At 39.7% G+C, this 17590-nt stretch overlaps 2 long non-coding RNA genes across 7 annotated transcripts; one reads left to right on the plus strand and one right to left on the minus strand.

Annotated features, from left to right (window-relative positions):
- The first annotated feature begins 1347 nt into the window (after positions 1-1347).
- On the plus strand, positions 1348-7694 carry LOC120698620. The gene is made up of 4 exons (XR_005684953.1): positions 1348-1817; positions 2084-2172; positions 5528-5596; positions 7230-7694. It is a non-coding gene; the product is annotated as an uncharacterized LOC120698620 (long non-coding RNA).
- Positions 7695-9454: 1760 nt separating this feature from the next.
- Positions 9455-13305, minus strand: LOC120698621. Of its 6 annotated transcripts, none has more exons than XR_005684959.1 (8): positions 12290-13261; positions 12145-12199; positions 11944-12038; positions 11445-11849; positions 11269-11352; positions 10381-10571; positions 10140-10274; positions 9455-9793 (listed from the first exon to the last, which is right to left on the minus strand). It is a non-coding gene; the product is annotated as an uncharacterized LOC120698621 (long non-coding RNA). The 6 variants fall into 6 exon arrangements; XR_005684958.1 differs by having other exon boundaries at positions 12129-12199; XR_005684954.1 differs by having other exon boundaries at positions 11445-12038; positions 12129-12199; positions 12290-13305.
- Between the last annotated feature and the right edge of the window lie 4285 nt (positions 13306-17590).

Here is a 17590-nt window from a genome sequence, read left to right on the forward strand (position 1 = left end):
CTGCAGCTTGGAGGTCTTCCTCCTCACTTTCCCCTCCCGATGAACCAAACATGGACTTGCTCAAATACCTCCAAGCCATAGCTATTAATCATATAGAAACCAAATCATTAACTCTAGTATACATCGTGCAATCGAGCGATTCCACATCTAGTTCTTCGCATAAATCAAATGCATACCGTTCTGGCCGACGAGGCGACTGCGGCTCTCCGGCCGACGAGGCGACTGCGGCTCTCCGGCCGACGAGGCGACGGTGTCGACGATGCACGGAAGGACCCAGCCCCGCCAGGTTCCCGCGCGGCAGCAACGCCGGCGCCAACACCAGGCGCCGCGGTAAATGCGTCCGAGCGCGGGAAAATAGACTTGCCCCTGGTAAAAGCCCGCCAACCAACCGTCTCCCTCGTTTGCCTCTCCGTTTGCGTCTTCCGTTGGAGTGCATAATATTTGCATGCCGCAATCCACGAACACAGAGAAGGCATTCGTACATATGGATACTCAAATATGCATTCCATTGTTGGAGATAGCCTCAGTCGTCCATCCCATTTGCATTACTTTGTTTCCAAATTTAATTCTTTATAGTTATATTTGACACCAAGATTTATTTAACTATTTTTCTTCCTAATTTGCTCATTAATTGCTATACAATCAATTTCTATTTTTTATTTTAGTTTTTAAATTTATCTATTTATTAGCCATATTTGATATAGACACATTAGTCAACTGCTAATTTCCTTACATTTTCAGTTTTCAATTTAGTTATTCACTAATAATAATTTATTTTGGTTGAGTGTTAATTTTTTTATTTTAAAATCTTGAATTTAGCTATTTACTAACCGCATTATACATGAACTCTTTGGTTAGGTCATAATTTTCTTATTTCACTAATTGTAAATTTATCTATTTACTAATCATATTCGACATGGACTCTTTGGTTATATCCTAACTTTTCTTAATTTTTTAGTTTTGAAATTATCTATTGATTAATTGCATTTGATATGGACTCTCGATTATTTTCTAATTCCAAGTTATTATATTTACTAATTGTATTTTGTATGGACTTTTTAGTGATATCCTAATTTTTCTTATTTTTTAATTTCAAATTTAGCTAAGCATTTTATATGGACTTTTGAATTAGTTTAGACCATTAGATCTCCATAAAATCCAACGGTGTTAATCTTTCTCTTTTCTTAGATTAATATAGAAATGTCTAGAACTTCTCGGCGAACGTGGTGGTTTCTTTTAGAGATTTACTCCTTGTCAACCGATTGAGATCTGGTTTACCTGTCAATCAACGTGCTCCATCGTTGGATCGGCGGCGGACGAATGTGATCGCCCTGTGTGTAAATGATCTGTTCGGGTCTGTCGTTGTGTGCTTTGTATGCCCGGTTACATGATATTGGGCCCGTCGTGCGTCCGGTTACTTGTTAACGGGTCTTGTGTGAGTGAGTGCGAGATTCGCTCCTGACTGTGTGTGTGTGAGTCGATCAATTGCTTCACTAGTCAGAGTGGTTCTCGTTCCATTTCTCCCTTGAAACCTTCGTTTCTGTTCGATTCGCCTCCTCCGCCGGGTGCTGAAAAGCGAAGCAAAGCCGCCGGCGTCGATCTGTTCGATTCGCCTCCTCCGTCAGGTTCTCCGCCACCACAAAGGAGGGGAATCGACGGGATTGACGTCCAATAGGGCCGTGTGGTCTAGTAGTTTAGTAGCTGTTAGGGTTGTCAATCTGCTAGTTAGGAGATCGAGCAGCCGTTCCTAGGGTATGGTGTCCTCGCGGTGATGATGAGGCGGCGGCACGACATATCCTCCACCCGGCCACTGGCAGGTATGTGGTTTGGATCTGACGGAGCTGGATTTCGCAGTTTTCATTAGGTGCTGTAACCGAGTTATTCAGTTCATGCTTCGACTTCCTGTATGAGTTCGATTTTGGAGTAATACCTGAATAGCAGCGGGACTGGTAGGCTCGTGCTCGATTGTTTGGGTTTTCTATCTAGTTTATTTGATTTTGAGGCACATCATATGAGTTAGGAGATGACAGAAAATGCTTTAAATCTATGTGGTGATTATATTTCAATTTCTTTTGTGTTCTAGCTGTAGGTATAAGGGTCTAAGTCAGGCCTTCAGGCTCTGCATTTTCAATGGCGACGGAGAAAGGAGTGATATAATGATGCTACAATCTGGTACGAGTGATGTTTTATTCTTGATAAATTTTGATATGAAAGGACATCATATTTAATTAGTTGATGCTCCACTGTATAGATTCTTAGTACTTCCCCCTAGTTAGATTGCGTATGTTGTGCTTCCTTTTCTAGTATATAATGATTCTACCATGTGACGCCTTTTCACAATGCTGACCAATAGTCTCGATTTCGTTGGACCTTTTTTCGCTAGGTATACTGCATGTTTTATCTACAGTAATAATATTATCCCTCCGATCTTCCTGTTGTGCGAGTTGTGCTGTGCGCCTGTGCCCATCTAATACTGGAGCAATTTATGTGTCAAGGAGATGGAGGAAGGCTGACCACATTTTTCAGTTTGGTCTCTTTAATTTTGTAGGATTGCTTTATGATTATCTGACTTTTCTTGGGAATGAAGAAGCTAGGAAGATTGTAAAGCCCCACATGCAAGTTTTCTTGTGTGGAATTATAAAGTTTTTATAACTGCAAAATTCATAAATTAATTTCTAGTTTCATCTTTTTTTGTTGGATGCTTCCTTCTTCGGTTTCAAGATTCAGATCTGGTCTGTTAAAATAATAGCTCTAGTTTTTCGGATATTGTCTGTTAAAATAATAGCTCTATTTTTTTTTGTGTCGAGGCTGTTACTTGTGGAGTCTAACGCTCCATCTGATAGCATAATCCAATATAAATATCATACTACTTTTGTGCCTATCTTTTTTCGACAACAGATACAATGTTGAGATATCCATATAATTTGTAGCTGGTCTTGTCTGCTCCTCTATTGGACTGTCTACTACATCTCTGTGTGGTCCTATTCAACTAATTTACTCCCAAAGTTTTTAATGTTCTACCTGGAAGGAATGCATGCCACAAAGGTAGAAGCTTTGTTACATTAATACACAACTAATTTTACTATATTAGCATTTGTGCAATTTTAGAATAAGATTCCTGTAATTTTTAGGTAAACAGGAATAGTCATTGCCTTGAATTTTGTATGCTACTACTTCTATAGATATTTTATTCACTAAAATATAGGTACTCCCGTGATATAAATTCACTACTTTTTAGAAGATGCTAGTTATAGGTTACATCTGATTTCTGCTAAAATTGTTAATCTCATTGATGTCATCGCCTTCGCTTGCATCATGAGTTATATTTATTTGTTACCACTTTTGTATTTTCTTGATGGAAATTTTGTAAGCTTAACATTCTTTTTACCTTTTTAGTGAATGTTTCCTCTTGCTCTATGCATGTTTAAAGTACACCATATTAGATTTCATAGATAAGGTACTTGTGGAAAACAGTATCTTGACTACGGGGATTAGATGTTCTGTAGGCTGAGCTTAGCATCTTGCAAAGATGAAACTACTTATTTTCCGTTGGTGCTGTTGCTGTTAGAATTCGTACACTTAGGCATTCTTCATGCAGGGAGTTTGAAAAGATTAGTGAGAGGATGTCTGATTCTGTGGTTGGGGCAATGCGGGCGATTGTAGAAATTAATAGAGTCAGGTGCTAACTTAGCTTACATAAACTATCTATTTTCTATATCTTGTGAAAATGGTGATGTTCCCTTTTGTTTTAGGATCATCGATTTTAAAAAGTACGGGAGACATTCCTTTCTTTGTATCTTTCTAATTTGTCTAGTTGAAACTTTTGCTCTTGATCATACTACATTCTAGGCATCGTCGCATCCTTTAACCCATTGTGATTTATCAAAACAAACTAGAAAATATTTTTGAAATCATGATGTAAATATTTGATTTCAGATTTATTTAATTGAAAAGCACATTTGTACAACAACTTGGAGATGTAGCTTTTTGTTAAATATTTGTCCATATTAGTCCAAGCTGCATTTTGGCCTCATTTTTGTATTTTTTGTGTCAATCATCATATTTAATTTTCCCCTGCTGTTGATCTATACTTTTCTTGAACTTGCAACTGAGGAATCGCGTAGGGAAAGGGTGTGACTAAACTGATGATCAACTTCAACTTTGTGTTCTTTCATTTTCCTCTTTACTGGGGATGTAGCCTTAGAGTTGTTTTTACCAGTTTTGGGGTGAATTTTGTGTACATATCTCCGACATTTCGTTTCATTGTTGCTTTTAGATGCCTTTTTTTGGGGATTTATTGAATTCCAGCTTTAACAGCAAGAAGTTAAAACTGAGAAATAAAGATTGTGGTATTTCTCAGTTTTAACTTCTGTATTTCTTAGTTTTAACACTCTGATGCTCAATTTTTTAGGTGTACAGAATTTTTAATATGTTTTATGGTGGCATGTTAGGGTTCAATTGAGGGAGTCGTTGGCCATTTTTAGGGTATCTTAGTAGCGTGTCATTTTTTTGTTGGTCTACCGTAATATTTGGGGAATCATATTGGCATACTAAATTTTCCGTACCAGGAAATTTATAATGTGATTATACATTTCTTACATCTTGCATGTATCTTATCTTAAAATTTTAACATGTCAACACTACAAGTTATTATAAACTATCTCGCTGGTTTTCTTTTTAAATATGCTTGATAACACAATATCAAATTTTTATTACAAAATATTCTTTTCTGAACTTACAATATGTGCGAGATAAGTTCTCAATATATTTTTTTTGGATCTTTAAGTGTTATCATGAAATTTGAGGGATTAATTCAGAATTTGCTTCAAACTTATACCAGACACATACAGTTAGGAATTTTTTGTCAAAACCTTTTGTCCATGAGCCTGTTTTGTTTTATGCCCAGCCAGTGTGCTAAGCTAATATTGTGTGTTGGGGGCATCAATCAAGCACGCCACAAATTTCATGTTGGTATGCTATGATGAACATACATTTTATCCTTGTTTGTAAAAGCAATTATTCCTATATATTCCTAGCTCCAGTACCAACGATCTTCCCTGAGTTTGCTAGTTGTCCTTAAAACTGCATTATGTGGACTTCTATTTTCTTTTTGGACATAGTGTCTGAAAATTTTATAGGTAGTGCATATTGGTATTGTAATGCTTACACTTTATTCATTTTAGTATACTTAAACTATAATTTTTCTTGTGTAGAAAATATCTGGTTACTATGTTTGAATTAAAAAATCTCTAACAATTAGTATTATAATTATATTACACTATAGCATAGCTGTTTAATTCTTTGTTATTTTGTTGTATTTTTTTCTAAACTATGCATGAGTTCGCCAAATCATTTCTTCATTTGTTTCTTCTTTCAATGTGCTATATTGTAGTTATATATCTCCATGTTTTGTCAGTGGATTGCCTAGTTCGTCCTTCCTAATTTTGTGTATTATCTTGGGTACTCATTGTTTACCAAATTGGGTTCCCAATTATGTCCCTGATCTTCATGTATTGTTCTTGTCTAGATCAAGTAACTGCCAGAGCAATGCACTACCACATTCTGCATGATGAAATTCACCGCTTTTCTCCTTTGTGTAAGTACTATGCAGAGGCTCCAAAACTTCTCGCACGACTTCTGATTTGTGACTGGCTGACTGCACTTTCTTTGCTGAATTACCATTTTTAGACTTAAATTTCAGGTACTCAAGTATAGTTTTCCTCTTTCATCATATAATTGCATTTTTATTAAATGAAAAGAATAGTTTCATATATATATATATAAAGTATTGTTTGTTCAAGAAATGTTGCTTCTAATTCTTGCATATTTTTTCTTTACTAGCATTTGATTCATTGTTTGTCCACAAATGTTTTTGAGATGATTTTGTTATTGTTTGATGGTAGAAAAATTGTAAATTGTACCTTGTCATTTGTGTACTTAATTCCAGCCTTTTGTTTTTGATGGAAACACATGGTAGTTTGTTCCTATTTTACCATTGAAAAAATTGTAAATTGTATGTTTGTACCTTATCATTTGCACATTTAATTCTAATCTCCTTTTTGTATTGAAAGACTTGGTCATTTTGTTCGTTTTTTACCATAGGAAAAACTTTAAATTGTACATTGTCATTTGTTTATTTGGTCAATTTGTGTTATGTTTCCTGTAACTTGTCAGTTTGTGTTATGTGGGAACGTAGGGAGGGAGGGAGAGAGATGATTATTGCAGTGATAGTATGACTATCATGTTCTTATGGCATCATTAGGTTTACTCTTTAATTTAGTCAATTTATAGGATGTACCAAAAGGGCTTGTGTTACCTATATATCAATCATACTATTATTTCTAGACTTTAATTATAGTTCATCCGAATTGATTTATAATGACCATATGTGTATAATTTTTTGTGTGTGGAGGCTTTGTTTTATGAAGTTTAATATTTAATCTGATGCGAAGATTTTTAGTAGCATAATCTTTGGTACTTGTGTTTGTGGAGGATCTATCATATTTGTAAACTAACTAAGGTGTCACAAGTTTAATACTTGATCTGATGCGAAGATTTTTAGTAGCATAATCTTTGGTACTTGTGTTTGTGGAGGATCTATCATCTACTTCCATTTGTCAATATGCTCTTATTTATTAATATAGTAGCAAACAAATTTTTTGACATTGTGTCTATCATTTTTTTTACAAAGTAGATACAATGCTGCATATCCATATAATTTAGTAGCTACTTGTTGTCCTTGCCTCTATTGGATATTGCATATCTATGTGGTCATGGTCATCTAATTTACTCTGAAAGTTTTTAATATTCTTTGAAGAAGTACATTTCAAGGTTGGTTAAATCATATATACAACTAACTGTACTACAACATTAGCATTTATGTAGTTTTTGAATAAGATTGATCTAACTTCTGTAGGTAGACATAAATAGTTATTGCTTAAATTTTCTATGCTGCTACTTCCATAATTTTTTCATCTACTGATATAGGTCCCCACTGAGATAAAATAATAACTTTGTCATTTTAAATATTAGTTATATATTTTTAAATAAATTAGCTTCTAGCTGATACATCATGTTGTGCTAAATTTGCTAATATCATTGATGTCATCAACCTCACTTGCATCTTTGAGTTATAATGTCTGTTCCCATTTTCAACATAGTTGGACTATTCCTGATATTTTATGTTTGTCTTTTATATTGTTAAGTTCTTATATGCTATTTATTTTCAGGGTCACTGCGGAACATAATTTCATATCTGTAGCTTTTTCCATGGAGATACGTCATACGTGGGGTCTGCTTCACTTGCTATTTTGGATCCATTTCATCTTGTTGTTTTGAGTTTTAAGTGCATCTTTGTTTGCTGATAGCTGCATCTAATGGATTTATTTCTATAATATATGCTACTTCCCAATATCCTCTACAATTAATTCTTGCAACTTTTTGTTTCCAAATGTTATCTGGGGTACGGTATGTGTTTGTTGTAGGTACTAGATAACAAATGTAGGAAAAAAAACACAATGAACACAGCTTGTGTGCATGTTGTGTGTTGTAGCTAGAAAAATTGTGTGAAAAAAAAGCTAACTGCTGGAAAATGGTCTAAGAAAAAAAAAAGTAGATACCACACATGCATTTTTGTCGTGAAATATTGTATCTGTTTGTGCTAAATGGTATAAAAAATTATTATGTTTGTGCTATATATGTTGTATCTGTGAAATCAGTACAATTTTTGCGAGAAAATTAATATTACTTTTGAACAGACAATTGGATGCTGTTTTTTCTCAAAATCTAAAAATTTATAACGCTAACAAACACGTAATGTAACCGGGCCTGTCTTAGGGCACAAAGCTTGCTACATCGTACAGCCTTAAACCGGCCCATAGCAGTATAAACTAAAACAGGTACTAAAAACACGCAATAGATCCATTACTGTTAACGGGCGCATGCGCTATAGAAGCGGACCCATTTAGTAGAAACATGTGTAGAAAAAGAAGTGAGCAATCTGCAACCAATGGTTGGAATAAGTGATTGACGGATAAATTATTTTTCAGTCGATTGATATGGAGACACTCCCTTTCTTTTAACACTCTTATGAATCCACTCAGAAGGGTTGCATATATATTGCTCAATGAAACCCGCTAGATGTTCACTAAATTGGAGGATGCATCGTGGATTGAGCTAGCACTGGCCGCTTCAATTCCCACAAACATGTCGCGGACGCCGCATTCCTTCGTGCTTCGCTCAGGACAGATGCAGATATGTGCAGCATCCACTGGAGCTCACGTGCTCTGACTTATTGGAACTGATATAGGAGACTTATTGGGATTGATATAGGAGCATTAAAGATTCATACAGGAGCCAATTTAAATTTTGTAGTCGACAGTGATGTTAATCAACGGCCACCCTTCTCTTGGGTCTTGGTTTCCTCCTTTCACCTAGCCTAATATGCATGCTCCTGATCCCGGTTGCGGCTTTGCCGGGCAGCGCATGTCCTCGCAGCGAGCAACCAAATCTTACCCACGCAGGCCGGCAGCAAGGATACTGCATGAACATACACTAAAAGCAGGGCTATGGTGCAGCTCGCTGCCGGCTAAATGAAAAGCGTGGGGAGCATTTAATGTAGTGCAGTGGTGGGCAGCAGCAGCAACGAATCACCGGTCGAGCGCAGCAGCAACCCATTGAATGGGAGCCGCATGTGCTTGTGTCCGCCCGCCTCAGCCGGCATTTCGTGAGCCGTCCACTCCACATTCTCTCCTTTTCTCTCCGCCAGCGGTGATTTTTCTAGCGGTGATTTTTCTGATTTGGTTGTGCTCCCTGCCGCCTTGCTGGCACTATAATACTTGCTCTAATGGACCAAGCAATCAACGCCACAGCCTGATGCCATAGCCAAATAGAGCAACAATCGCAAAAGCTGCCTAATCCCAAGACGATGGTGCTAAACAGTAAACACTTGTACCCATCAAAGTGGTGCAACTGCAGCCTCTTGTCAGACCGGCCTTTTCCTGAGTTCTCAAGCCCTCTTTCGGGAGTATTACACATAACCTTTCTTAAATGTGTGACCTTAAATTAATTGGAGTCGGACTTGTTTAAAAATTTTTAGATAACATGGACTTGCTTCAAATATACACACATGTAAACTTTGTTATCTTAAATCATAACCTTGACCGATTAGATTCTTTTTGAGATAACGTGGACTTGCACGCACATAAAGTTCCTTTATAATCAAAGTTGTATTCTATTTCTATATCTTGATCTTTCAATTATTCTATTATATAACTAGTTGAATGCCCGTACGTTGCTACGGGTGCTAAGAAATTTTCATGAGGATCATTTGTTATAACTAATGTTTTTTTGTTAAGGCAACAAAGTAATCCAACGCTGACTAAAAGATACAGTAAACAGTGATTTTCCAAGATAATCTAATAAGTACTCACTGTTACTAACTCAAACCGTCAAATTAAGGCATTGTAGCATTCCCTCGTTAAGATCATAATCAAATTTGCCAAAACCATCCAACTATATACAGAATGTTGCTCAAAACAGTATAGGTCTAGAGTATCAAATTGGAAACTAACAAATAGAAAAATACGTAAATCAATTCTCAATCAATAACCAGGAATTTGGTTTGCGCTGAACTAAAATACCTATAAAAGGGGGGTTTAGAATTTACAGTGATGCATAACAAAAGGCAAAGTGGAGATCATTGTAAAACAAAAAAATTAGTGTGCGGCCTATTGAGCTCAGTTGTTGTGGCAATCTACTGCTCTCCTTTCTGCCTTATTTCTTCTTTCAAAAGCTTCACAGCACAATACGAAGAAAAGTTAAAGTCAGTGGCCAATTTCTTACTTCAACTACAAGCATATCTCCATTTCAACATGAAACCAACACATTGCACACAAACTGGACCAAGATTAGTACAGAAATGATCATGTTCACAATGCTTTTTCATCGTAAGATTATTTGCAAAATATCAAAATGAGAAACTTTCAGATAAAGAACTTCATATTATTCCTTTTTGTTCTCGAAAATCCAAAAGTGGGGGACCAAATGGATCATATCAGCGATTGGGCAAACATTTCCAGTTTTAAGGAGACATCTGAAAGGAATTGGATTCTGGAGTTCAGTGGTCAAAGTGCGCTCACCGACACAACAGGTGACATTCTATAATGTCATAGGATGCAACCCTTCAGTTGTTTCTTGAAGACAGTACCACTTCACCAAATAAAAACCATGTGTAGAACTCTAACCGGGAGAAGCTTCACACCTCACGAAAAAAACTGCATATATATATGATTAGATGAACGAATTTCAGGGATATAAGAAATAAGTCTTAAAAGGCACATTATGAGCAAACAACTAAGACAGATGAGATTGTGAACTCACAGTGCCATCAAGATTGATCCTCAACACCTTCATCAGAGGCCCATGTGATAAAACCAAACCTGCTTGATCTAGAATTATCCCTGTCATAGATGAACCTCGCTTCCAGGATCTCCTTTTGTTCATTGAACAGGTTAGTAAGAGTTAACCTATTGGCAGCCCCGGAAAGGATCCCCACATATCCCATCAAAGACCTAAATTTAGAGATGAGGTCAACTAAATAACCATGGGCAAAATTTTGGAAAATTGTGTAATATAGCACTTGATTAAGCAACAAAACAACTAAGTTTACTAACATATACTCGATTGCAGTCTGAAATGTAACAATGATAGCATAAAGTAAATTAGCTAATGCAGGTCACTTAGAAAACATCAGACTATTGGCAAAAATTGTACATAATATAACCTGTAACGGCATCTAACTCCCTCAATTTATTACAACCTAACTATTTGCATAAGTGGCCTTGCCACAAAGATCAAGGTCCAATACAGCCTATGGGAGTGTTCGGATTGATGCTGGAGCTTGCCAGAAATAAAAGCTTTCACCGTGCTTCCCCTATGTATTTGGAAGAGCGGCAAACATAGGCATGTCGGTTCACATCATCTAAACAAGGGCGCTAAAACTCTGGGAATATATTGGCGAGCCAAATTGTGTAAATGTGAAATTTTGTATTACAACTACAGATGGTTTGATCAGCTTTAATAGATCACTTGGTTAGATTCAGTTACAATGTTTTAGATTTCCCAAACAAGATTGTTTTTTCAAGGTTTCTCTCCATTTTCACTCTTTCCCTTGCACTCTCAAGATGCTACGGGATCAATCACATAACCCACATTAAATTAGCAGAGAATGATAAAACACTCATTAAGCCCATAAGAGAGCAGACTGACCAAAATCTAAACTGAATTAGTCATTTCTGCGGCTATTAGCCAGGAACGCTGCAGGCACGACTGATGCAGGCTTATCATCGCAACCTGAAAAATCAACCAGCCCATTAACTTATTCAAGCATGCAATGCTGTATTCCGTCAAAGTAAAAATATAATAACAAATTGGATGCAACTAACCATGATAAGCCAATTGAAACATTTGGCATCCACTTTCCAGACTTGCCACGGAGCCAGCCACCTATTTCAACTAAGGTCGTAATCTTACCTTTATTAACTGTGATGTGCAAGTGCCTTGAATCTTGTTTGTTCTGCGAACTTGATATCTAGTTCTTTGTTTTAATTTTGAAATTCATGTACGCAATCTCTCTAGATTTATTCATCCATAGCAGAGAATTCTTGAGAGTATACAAACAGCATGTCAGATTGAAGCTGAAAGGACCTAAGTAGAGGCTGTTAGACTCAACCATTTAAGTCTGTATCCATTAAGATGTCCATCTTCTTAACTATTGAAAGATAATAGAGCAATAAGCAGGGACACGCTGTTGATGGACGACTGCAGGCTCTGCTGGTGGCTAGTGGCACCTGGAAATAGATAGGAACAGGATGTGAGATGCTCCATCAGATTGGCAGTAATGTCAGGTTAACTTCGGGAGGGAGCAGAAATTGATCCTGAGACCATGGCATGGCAACGTTAAACATGGAACCAGAGAGTACAATCCTGCGTTTAAGACAACGTAGCCAGAGAACTAAAATGGCCTGCAGTGCACATATCTAGCAAATAATATAAACTGAAACAGAGTTAGACATGCAACTGAATGACTAATTCTTTTTTAAAAAAATACTGAATGACTAATTCCATACATGTATTTCTTCTTACTCGCTCTTCGAGAGTTATAAATGCATGCAGAACTCCTCCTGAAATCAAGAACTTCCTACAAGAACACAAAAACACATTGAATCTGCATTTTTTGGATCAGTTTGATCCATCCGCAGTTGCAGGAAGGAGAAGACAACGAGGTTACCTCTCCAACCTGACAGGGGGACTGAGATTGGTCGACCTGCACATGGTGGCAGGGGCAGCGGGAGACATGCGGTGGCGCGGCGGGAGAAGGCGCCTGCAGCGGCTCGTTCGCTGCTTTTCGCGGGCGTCCCCTGCACCTGCACCGGTCGAAGCCTCGAAGGGCATGGTGGCGTGGCCGCGCGATGGGGAATTCGTCGGTAAGGCGGACGGGGACCCTCTCGCGGCGGTGAATAGGGGCACCCCTCGCTGTGGAGGACGGCAGCGGACGGTGGACGGCGCTGGTAGATGGTGGAAGGGGAGATGCGCCACGCGAGGCCGGAGAGCGAGGGTCGGCATCAGATTGGGGGAAAGGCACCCCGCTAAGCCGGAGCGAGGGCCGGGCACGAGTTGAAGGAGAGAGGCGCGGCGAGCCTTCGTCGGCGGAGAGGAGCACCGCGACGCCGACGCCGACGCCGGGGAGCCCGGAGCCGCCCGTAGGTTGTGGGAGAGCAGCGTGTCCCCCCGCTCGTCGTCGGCACGGAGGTGGCTGGCGATGCCGGAGTGCGAGGACCGGCCGGAGATGCGCGGTGGCCCGTCTGGCAAGCGGCGCCATGGCGGCCCATGGATCCGCACGAATGGAGGTCAGCGGTTCCGCGAACTGATTGTCGATCCGCGCGATTGGAGGAGAGAGCGGGAGGAGGAGCGCGCGGGCCGCCGGAGACAGGCGCGCGGGCCCTCGGCGTCGAGCTGGCGGAGTAGGGGCGCGCGAGCCGGCCGAGGAGGACGACGCCGGCGGCCGAGGACGGGGCCCAATCTGGGAGGCGAAGGGAGCGGCGGCGTCGGTCTGGGAGGAGGGCGCCGGCTTGGCCCCGTCGACCTGGGAGGCGCGGGAGCGGCGGCGGCGGCCTGGGAGGAGAGGCGGCGTCGGTCTGGCAGCGAAGGGCGACGCGAGGCAAAGGGCGACGGGGAGGAGGACGGCGGCGCGAGGAGGGGCGCGAGACGGGGATTTGCCGATGCGGGACGCGTCTTTTTTCCCGAGCGGGGAACTGTTTAGGTTTGTGTCAACCGTCAGATTATCGTAAAATCCAACGATGAAATTTTTTTTCTTTTTCTAATTAATGTGGGAATTTCTAGATCCTCTCGGCTAATATGATGACTTCTTTTAACATTATTGTATTAAGATAATAGATAGATAGATTTTTTTAAGGAGCTGTTGGAGGAGGGGGTGATTTTTACTCTCAAATTTTTTTTGACTAGCTCCCAACTTTTTTGGGGCTTCATTTTTTAGGTATTGTTGGAGATGCTAAGGGTAGTGGGATAGGTCTTGAGGAATAACCATGGGTTGTGGGAAGATTAGTGATAGGTGGATGCTCAATGTTTCCAATGGTAAGGTGGTGCCACCGTAGCCGTGGACCGTAGAAACCTTATCAATCTAGCCTCAAATTCAGGTGTGTAATAAGTTCCATCAAGAGAAACCTTATCCATCATCATCTCAGATGTAGAGTTTTGGAGGCATGTAAAACATTTTCACATTTGCTTTGAAGAAAAGGGAACATACAAAGAATAAGAATCGAAAGAATGATTATTTACACAAGCATAACTGCAGTTGGTTAAACAAAATGGAAATCAATTGCTTTGGAAGAAGAGTGTTCAGTAGTCTTTGCTGTTGATCCTCCGGCAATTTTTTCAACATTAATCCCCTATATTAAGAAAAAGTGGGGAAAAAAGAAGAATATCAATCTGTTGGAGTTGCTCAGCGGTGATGCTGCGTCACGCGGTTGAATCCAAATATATTACTTGTTGCAGCTGCAGCGTTGAACCATGCCGCGCCGCGAGGGGAAATGGTCGCGCTGACTGCTGAGGGATGAATTGATGGCGTGCAAAGTATATGTAAACCCTGTTCCGAATTCATGCGTGGTTTATATATTATATATGTCACGCTTACCTTCTCTGTTTGTGAAAAATGCATAATCACTGAACTAGTTAATTAGGTTATCCTAAATGCCGTGTATTTTGAAGCGGAGACAGTGTATTGTAAGGAAAAGAGAATGATGCAACCTTAATATAACGGTTCTATAATTATAACAGTAATTTTCCATTATGTCCAACGTAATGGAAAATACAATTCTCTAAGAAAAGTGTACAAAACTAGTATACCGTTTGGTACAAAAAGAAAAATAGTCTCTTTGTTTTAAATTGTAGGGCTTACAATTCGTTTCAATAAACAAACCTTGGTCAGTGATTACTTAGACATATAATAATAAAAATATTTAAGTACGAACGTAACAACATCATTTGTTTATAAAAAATATTTAAATAGAATACTAATTGTTTAATGGCTTATCTTATCAAAATGAAATACACCTTATACAGATAAACCGAGTGAGTAATAGACAACATAGTATTTAGCCTTAAAAAAAAGAAAACATAGCACCATCCTCAATAGAAGTTAAAAGCGTATTTTATTTATAGGATTTGACGGTGCTGTGCATTCAGTGGTAGGCGACGTTTCCATTGACAGCGAGGCACTTATGGTGACTTCGTCAATTTCTAGAATTTGTCGGCTCAGTCTTCGTAGACACTCATAAGAGTATGGTTTGTGTATGTGTGTTCATATAGTGCGAGTGTGTTTGTATTGTGAGTGTCTGAGTTGTACTATTTAATCTCAAACATTGTACTGACACATATGCTTTCATGTACATGCACATTGCATTGACTCCTAAACGTGTGCATGCATGCTCGCAAGCATATCCGAACAAATGGATTTGCAGATCTTAAAATTACGGAACACCACAAACGCCTCATCACGATCCTAGCAAAACAAAATGTGCTGCAACTGCAAGACTGAAAGCATCTAGGCCCCTAATTCGAGTTTTGATAATTAATGACAATGATTTGTGGATTAACGATTTTATTTGAGATAATGCGCATAGGTTGATCCACAGATGAAAGGGATTTGGTTGTGAACGTGTGGGGCTTTGGAGATGATACACAAAGCTTGGGCTCAAGGCAAAGGTATAAACTAGGGCTTTTGCATTTTACCGGTCACAAGGTGTTTAGTGGATGAAAAGTGATCGGATTTGTTGGATAGATAGTCGTACTATCAAGAGGGGTTGTGTACTCGTGCTTGACGGGTCTTTAGTGCCATTTTGCTCAAAATGTCTAGATGCATGCATGAGGGCTAACGATGTTTTGAAAAGATTTGAAAAAGATCAAGTTTGAGAGCTGACTGAACAAGTGCGAACAGTCCGCCTTTGTTGCGCGGACGGTCCGCACACGTACCAGAGAGCCTGTTGAACTCGAGTGGGAATTTAAATTGGCTGACGGACAGTCCGGCCCAGGTGGGCGGACGGTCCGCCGCTCTAACTCAAAATGTACCAGAGAGGGTGTTTTCTCTGGTTGAGGCGATGATCTGTGCGGCGGACGGTCCGCTCCTGGGGTGCGGACGGTCCGCCGGCTATTTGACAATTTGTACCAGAGATATTGTTGTCTCTGGTGGATTTCAAGGATGAACGGCAGACGGTCCTCCCCTGGGGCGCGGACGGTCCGCCGGCTAATTTCAAAGTTGTACCAGAGACGATGTTCGTCTCTGGTGGTGCGGAACACATAACTGCGGACGGTCCGCCCCTAGGGCGCGGATGGTCCGCCAGGGCTGTAACGGCTAGTTCTGACACGTATTAAATGCACTCTGACTCATTGGCTTATAATGGTGGACGATTCGGTTTTTGAACCGTGGACGGTCCGCGACTTCGCAGAAAAGAGTGTAACGGTTAGTTTTTTTTGAGATGTCTATATATACACAATGCCCGGCCATTGGGAGGCTCTCTTGGCCATTTGGACTGCATACTTAACACTATAGAGCTAAGGCATCTCTCTCTCATACACACTTGCTTAAAGATTGTATTCTTGAGAGTGTGAGAGCACCCTAGTGCATTGCATCAAGAGTTTGAGCTTTGTGGCACTAGGAAAACTTCAAGCAAGCGTCATCGACTTGTTACTCTAGGGAGTTGCCGCTCCCTAAACTGCTTGGAGAAGAGGATTTCGTAGAGCTCCTCCAAGGAGATTGTTGAGGAGCCCCGATTTCGGTTGTGAGAGGTCTTGTGCTCTCCTTACCGGAGTAGTGAAGAGCAACTCTAGTGGAATTGAGGTGTGGAGCGGTTCCTTGATTCAAGCCGGCTCAAGATCAAGAGAGTTCTTGATAGAGGAGCGGTTGACTCTTGGAATCCACCTCAATGTGGATTAGGGGTGACCGGCAAGTCATCGACACCACGGGATAAATTCGTGTGTCTATCTCGGTTACATATCTTGCTCATCTTGTTTAGTTCATTTACTTTGAGAAATTTACTTTACTAGAGCTTGATTTGTAACTTGTCACCCTAGGTTGCAAACCCAACTAGAGTTAGTAGTAGCATGACATAGAGCTTTTTTTGTTTCTAATTAAATTTCTTTAGTGTTATTGTTTTAGATTTTAAACCGCCTATTCACCCCTCCCTTAATCGGTGTTCTTGATCCTACAAATGGTACCAGAGCTAAGTACTCCATTAATTGCGGATTTAACCATCTTGGAGTAGAACAATGACTAGTGATAATGGGATTCATGTTGGGAAGCCACCATTCTTTGATGGAAATAATTATGATTATTGGAAGATTAGAATGTCGGCTCATCTCAAGGCCATGAGTAGAAAGCTATGGAGAGTTGTAAGTGATGGATATGTTATTTTAGACTCATAAAATTTGACACCCCTAGACGAGGAAAATGATATGCTAAATGATCATGGGGTAAATGTGTTATTTAGTGATTTTGATGTAAGTGAGTTCAATAGAGTCAAGAGCCTCATAAATGCAAATGACATATGGAAGAAGCTCATAGAAATTCATGAGAGCACATCAAGTGTAAAGGAGGCAAAGCTATATGTGCTCAAGGGCAAATTTAGTGAATTTGCAATGAAGAAGGATGAGAGTGTAGCCGAGATGTTCAATCGGCTAAATGATATTGTGAACGAGCTCAAGGGGCTTGGATTTGAGGTACCGGATGCGGATTTCAACCACAAGTTCCTTAGATGTCTCCCGAAAAGATATGACACAATTGTGACCTTGCTTATGAGGTCAAATGTGAAAAACCGCAACTCCCACACAAATATTAGGAGAAGTTCTTACCCATGACATGTTCAAGAAATCTCAAGATGAAGCTTATGGAGGAGAAATTGATATGAAAAAGAAAAGTGTGGCTTTTAAAGCTCAAGATAGCAAAAATGAAGAAGAAAGTGGGTGCCAATAAGAAGAATCGGATGAGGAAATGACTCTTTTTGTCAAGAGATTCAAT

Source organism: Panicum virgatum, chromosome 3K (assembly GCF_016808335.1).
Source record: "Panicum virgatum strain AP13 chromosome 3K, P.virgatum_v5, whole genome shotgun sequence".
In the NCBI taxonomy this organism is placed as follows: Eukaryota; Viridiplantae; Streptophyta; class Magnoliopsida; order Poales; family Poaceae; genus Panicum; species Panicum virgatum.